This window comes from Nicotiana tabacum, chromosome 22, assembly GCF_000715075.1.
Source record: "Nicotiana tabacum cultivar K326 chromosome 22, ASM71507v2, whole genome shotgun sequence".
Classification (NCBI taxonomy): domain Eukaryota; kingdom Viridiplantae; phylum Streptophyta; class Magnoliopsida; order Solanales; family Solanaceae; genus Nicotiana; species Nicotiana tabacum.
Window position 1 is genome coordinate 203,851,574 of NC_134101.1, and position 7,233 is coordinate 203,858,806.

The following is a 7,233-nucleotide window of genomic DNA, read 5'->3' on the forward strand; positions in this document are numbered from 1 at the left end:
ACCCTCGAAATAATGAGTTCGAGCTCGTCTCGGTAAAGAGATTGGGGGAAACACTCTCGAATGGAACTACGATGTGGCGTCATAGCTTGGCACCTAGCCTCACAAACTCGCTTACCATACCGGCGGATTCTTCTATAGCGGATTTCAAACGAAGCTTGATCAGATACCCAGCCGAGATCGGGTCGGATGCCCGTACCCGACACCAGCCACGAATCAGGGCCATTGATGACCATCCGGGAGCCCCTCGGGCTCAGTATACTTAAGCAGGCTCCCGGCAAAAAAACTAATGCCAAACAGAAGGAGATACCACTCGTATGTAGCAGACAAGAGGAACACCCTGAGACACAATCTACCTCGCAACGATCGAGAAATAGCTTGAGGACAATATCCTCGACGAATCTTCAACAAAGCCAGATTCGACAAGGCATAGCCGGTAGGGGAACCTCGCCCATCAAAGTAGGACTTCAGCATTTCTATACCGAACATCGTGATCACCATAAGTGAAACCAAGGACACCAAATGACTCAGACCTATTCGATCGAATCCCCCTCGAGGAATCCACAACCTGGCTCGGGAACTACATGGCGCGCATGACTACCGGGTCAATAGTGGCCACCAGCTCAGAAGGAGAACAACCGTGCTACTCAATAAAAATTGTCGCCGAGCTCCGTCGAGCAATCAGGCTCGAGTTCAGCTCCAAGGGAGGAAGACAACCAGGAAGAGCAAAGCAAATGAGTCGCGACGTATTGCCACAATAGTGGAGAAGCGACAACACCCTCCAAGGACTCATAGAAATGGAAAGTAAAAATGCTCGTAACTTGGAAAAGACAGCTACGGGGATACATTCCGGGGGACGTCCTTACATCCATCAAAAAAGCACTGGGACTTTGCCCTGACCTCACACTGACTCATTGGTAACCTTCTCCCTTGTTTGATCTATTTCAAATAAAATATGTGCTCGTGAATTCAGGCAGTTCAATCAACACATCAACATTGTCAGGCTGAAACACGACCTCCTCTCGAATCTTTAATGGATTCCAAATGGCGGTCATTACAACAAGTAGAAATACATTCTCCTGATACAGCCCGTCTAAGCTCGGACTAGAACGCCGAGTCTTATACCGTCAAAGGAGGCGTAAGGCAAGGATGTCTTGTTCACATGGCCGCTGGCATACCGCCCAGAGATAGCATCGACCCCACTTCGCCAAAAGAATGAAGTCCCACATAAGGGGTAGAAAATGAATCGTCAACAGAGAGCAATACGCGACGAAGGGAAATTCCTCACTATATGACGCATCACCAGTACCTCCACCCTCGAAATGATTAAAGGGTAGGCAAACCACATCTTCGGCTGAGCCTGACTAAAACACAGCAGAGGGCTGCACTAGGGCCCACACCCCAAAACAGTAGGGCCATATCAAATCTCAGAACATCGCCTACGCATCCCACGGTAAGAAAGAACTGCTTCGCTCCTTTATTATTTTTTTCACTAAGCTGTATGCAAACTATCGGCCTGGACATTCGAAAGTTCTAACTCCACCCGAAGATCCCAAGGCCTCGACAGAACCCGCCGCTCTCTTTCTCCTTGGTTGGATTTCCACCCCGAATGAGGGTCTCACCAGCAAGGTTAATAGCGGAGCAATGGACCCCCGGAGGAAATCTGACAAGATCGTAGGCCTTCTTCTACAGTCGAGCGACAAGCACTGATCTTCTTTTAAGGGCGCCATCCCCTCGGAAGGACCAGGGAATGGTAGATTGAGTTTCGATAGAGAATCATATGGTCCAAGGAGCCGCACCCGCACGAGCCGAGCTCATGACAATGAAATAACATGTATATTTACGCCAAGCAATAAAGAATATTTTCTAGCATCTCATACTCCAGAAAAGGGGATTTCAACATGCTCAGGGCAAGGGCCCCTCCACCGAATGCGTCCCGAGATACTCGGAGACTTAGCGCCAATGATTCGGCACCCGCACGACCCCAAAGTCAAAACTCCGGGCTCATAAGGCCCCGACGAGGCATCTCCGAGCTCACGAATAACGGCCTTCAAAGCCTAAGCAAATTCAATGACTCGGGGACTATCGTTAATCGCCATGTACTGGAAAACCCGAAACTGTAAGACCCCGAGCGGGCAGACTCGGCGTAACCAGATCTATTCCACATAGCAATAAAAACTGTAAAACCTCAATAGGCATGAAAAACTGTAAGACCTCAATAGGCATGACAAATTGTAAGACCTCAACAAGCATGATATAACTTTAAGACCTCAATAGGTATGAAACTCAAAATCCAAAGTTTAGGCTATACGTCGCATTTAAAAGAATCCCTAAAGGGCATACCCTCGGTGTAGACGCCTAAACTATCACTCGGGATCAAAAATAGATCCAGACAAACACATATGACTATGATCAAAACGGATGATACAGCCAAATTAACGCGACTCGGGGACGCCCGACCATCGCTAAACAAAATCGCAGGCCATTACTTCGAATATACTTTGGAAAGAACCGGTTAAAACAGGTTTCCCTCAATAGGCAAAAATGAGCTTTGACCATGTCAGCTCCAAATCACAAGGCTTCGATCTACTCAGCCTATGAGCTATGAACCTTTTGAGGTGCTCTAACATCGCCGATAACGACTTGAAATTAAGGTTCTTCACGAACCGACGACGGGTCAGGCAAAATTAATTCAAAAAGACCTTAACGAGCGGAAAATAAAGCCTATAAAAAGCCCACGGATAAAAGCGTAAGAGCCATCATTGCCAGCTAAACAAGCCTCCGGGCCACATACTAAAAGGTCTCAACGACCAGACAACGTAAGAGCCATTTTCACCAGCTTAAAAATTGACAACTTGAGGATTAAAATGAGCTCGAATCGTAACACGATTCGGAGACCGGATCCAATATAGTTAACTTTGTGAGACTCTAGGCCACATATAGTAAGGTCTCGACAACCAAACAGCGTAAGAACCACTGTCGTCAGCTTGAAAATAGAAGAACTTGAGGGTTAATTAAAGCTCGAGTCGTAACGCAACTCAGAGACTGAACCCAAAATAGTTGAAACAACAAACGACTGAGGGCGAAAAATAAAAAATTATCGTCGTCCGCCCATGCAGGCAGGAAAGAAGTTAAGTGTCAATTAAAGCTCGAGTCACAACACAACTCGGAAACTGGACCTAAAATAGTTGGAATAGCGAATGCCCAAGGGAAAGAAATGAGAACAATTATTGTCTGCCCGCACGGGCACAAAAGATTAAAGGTCAGGCAAGCTCGAGTCAATGCCTGACTCAGAGACTAAGCCTAAATAGTTGGGCAAAGGGCAAAGGCCCCAGCACCCGCTAACGTCGAAGATCGCGCTTGAAAGCCTCCGGGCCTGCGTGATTAGCTCCGGACCTACGAGGATCCCGCCAAACATCGAAACCAACCCGCCTGGTCAAAGGCAATACGAGAAAAGATACAAAGGAGGTAAAGCTTCAAGTTTTCTCTTATCTTACATACGTAAGGGGTGCAAATTCCATCTACCAACATGCCCTACAAGTATTAAATACAAATTGGGCATCTCCTGGTCAGCCTTGGTTCAGCTTCATGCCACTTCGGCCCGGGCATCGATTATCTCGACCCTGATCTTCGAAAGATCAGACTCGAGCTTCTTGATCATGTCTGCTTGAACCATAGCATTGTCTTGAGCCAAACGGAGTTGAACCTCTACGGTGGGAACCTTGGCTGAGGCGCCTCTCTCCTCTAATACTTGAGCTTGCACCTGAACACTTAGTTCGCCACAAGCATTCCTGATGCGGTCGATATCACACTTGAGGTACTCCAAGGCCTCCGTCTTTTTCTGCAGCTGATATCAGAGAAAGAGGTTAACCTTAGGGGCCAAAAAGAGTGAAGCGCGTACTACGAAAGGCTACCTGCTCTATCAAATAGCTCTCGTAATTCAAGCTCCGGTACGCCTCATATCGCCAATGAAGCAACCCAACCTCCTTCTCTTCGTTAAGAATCCTAAGGGGCTCGGCCTCGTCCAAAACTTTCTGAAGCCTGGCTCCTTGATGAAGCAACTCAGACCTAAGTCTATCACAAGCCTGCAAAAGGAAAATTTGATAAAGAAAGGAGGGCGCAGAACACAGAAGAACTGCACCTAAACTCACCACGAAGTGAAGGCAACGGACTTCCTCGAAGTCAGAGCACACTCTTGTTAATCCTGTCTTTTCGGCCCCAGAAGAACCAACCTTAGGAAAGGCATTCTCACCTATAGGAGCCGTCGTCCAGGAATCAAACACTCCAGGAACAACAGGCTCGGACACTGACCTCTCCTCGAAGATGCAGGCCCGATGAGCCCCATGAAAAGCTCTACCATACTGCAGGTGCAGATCCTATTTGTCGCCATCATCCCTTAGCTCGGAAGCCGACGACTCTTTCCCCTCTTTGGAAGAGCGCCGCATCATCCCAAGGAACCGCCCGGCACCTACAACGGCAAAACCGGTGCATAAGAAAGAGGAAAATGTGATCCCAAGTATACGAAGGCCAAGGCAAAGGCAGCATGCGCACAAACCTCGGTATCTCGCTTCCCATCTGACGCGGGATGCAGCTCGCCACCTATGCTCATTGCAAGTCGAATGGGTCACCAACCTCCGGACCCAGCTGGGCAGATCGAGAACTTTGCTCGGCATCCATGAAGTTTCCGCAAAAAATAAAAAGCACAATCACTCAACTTATTTCTGCTATAAGCCAAATCTGAGAAAGCACCAGATGCTCCACTCACGCGCATAATTGCATCCCTCGAGAAATGGAAAAAGCTCCACAAGGATAATGTCGTCCGTTCGGATCCAGACAAACCAACTAGCCCATTCTCGATCCCCATCTTCTTCGTCATTGATAACAAAGGGCGTGGACAAATGACACTTCGGGATTAGCAGGCCCTGGTGATGAAAGGGCCGATACAACCTGACAAGATGACTGAGCGTGAATTCAAGTCCAGCCCTCTGCACAAAGGACCTCATCATCAGCACTACTCGCCAAAACAACGACTGTGCCAGAGTAACCTGATACTTTAAGAAAAAATCAAGCACGACTCTATCAAGGGGGACAAACGCGAATGGGTATAGGTATACAATCAATAATCCATCAGCAGAGTCCGTGATACTCTCGTCCGGGGAAAGCACCTGCAGCGTCACCCCCTCGCTCCACCCGCAGTATCTCCTCACCATCTACAGATGTTCTTCTTTTATCAAACACATGGTCTTCAGAACGAACTCCCGCGGATCTTGAGCACCAGGAATGGCACTCCCCATTCCCTGTCGGGCCGACCCCAAAGTAGTTGCCATGACTATGGTGAAATTAGAAGACTAGAGCAAGAACGTGCGCCAATGCCTTTTGCGCCTGAAGAAATGAATAAACCTATGCCAAGGTGAAATGATAGCTATCTAAAATAGTGACGTCTTACGAAGAAGCCAAAGCCGCCCCACAGATACGCAGGAATCAGCGATGATTCACCTATCCGGAGTTAGCCCCGAGAGACCAACGGCTTTTATGTAGATCGATGGGGCGATACTCGACCCTAGAGGCGCCTATCGATGAGAAGCTAAGACTTGTGGAGTCGACCGTAATGTCTCAAGATTCGAGGCAGCATCCGACCTCGAGGATCCCCGCCATAAGAGAAGCCGGATTTCGGGAAGCTTTCGGTGCCATCATTCGACTCAAGGCAATACCCGGTCTCATGATTTCCTTTCCTATAAAGGGAAATAAGCACGCAAAGCTCCAAAACTCAGCGTACTATCTCTATACAACTCGGGGGGCCTAATGGCCGGAACCCATTGGACCAGTTCAAGCCTAGTCAAAGGTATAACAATGGGCTCGGAAAAGAGACACGTCAGTCAACAGAAGATCGGAAAGAACGCTCACACCTGAGCTGGGCATCAGCAATTATCAACAAAGTGAAACATTCAAAATCCTCAAAGTATGCAAGAATATACAATGACAGTGCAAGTATCAAAAGACAGAAATCAAAAGGGCATCTTTATATTCATGAGTACTCATCTACAACAACCCCGAGGGATCCTTATATATGATTACAAGATCCCGCGAAGGGTGTCTACACAGAAGCAAAGAAGCGAAGGGGTACATATAGTGAAGGCATAGGTCCTAGTCTAAGCGCTCGAAGATCCACCTCAGCGTCAGCACCTCTGGATGCCACCTTCTACGTGCGCATGACCTCAAAGAAAATATCTGCCAAAGCGCCCTCTCCTCGGAAGCCTTGCCTCGACCTTCAACACTGATATCCTTAAAAGGATAATCTAAGGAGCGGGGAGGGACGAAAACATGCAATAGCTCTCCGAAGGTCGAGGACCCTATTTGTCCAAGGGAACCTCAGAGAGACTACAGACCGGACAAACCTCAAACCCACTTGCACGGCTACTTTCAGTCCACTTCTTGGAACATCTAGCCATGCAAGTCGCCGACTCGAAGCAGAGTGCCACATCGAGCCGAGGTATGAAGGTGAGCAGCGGTGTATAATTCGAGCCCCTTTTTGAGCAGTGGTATGTAATCCAAAGAGCTTTCTACGAGAAAGGAAAGTTCGACCCCGTGTGCCATCGTCTCGGCCCAACAACAACAGCAACGGCGAACACAAAGACAACCATAGCAGCGATAGGGCAGCGTGATCATGCTCGACAAAGGGAAGCCCCGGCAAGATCCCACTACACAACCTACAGGATCTCCACCAAATGGCCTTGAGGCCATGAGCCCCAAACATGGTGTTCAAGAATAGAAAAAGATGATATGAGGAAATGGGCAAATGAGCCAACGAAAATACTGGGATAGGAAAAATAATGCCAAGGCACCCCTATTTATAAGGGATAACGACACGATCATCGAGGCTTTGGAAGATTGACCGGCGGACGCAATTACTGTATTCTTGAAAAGCCAAATCGACGACGGTACATTCACCTTGGAGAATAGAAACCGACAGTGCATTGAATGAAGTCGAAGTACACAAGTCTGTGGGACACCCCGGTTGCCACAAAAGCTCGTGCCAAAGGTTGAATCATTGATGTGATGTCGATGTAAGAAGCTCGAGGAGTCAAGCGTCAGAATCATTTCCCATCGCTTCATTCTGGGAAACGCGGAGACTATCTGTACGCGGTGAAATCAGAGGACTTGATTTCTCACTGTCAATCCATTTCGGAAGAATGCCTCGAGACCCCAAGGACATGGAGCCATGTCCTAATTCCCTCT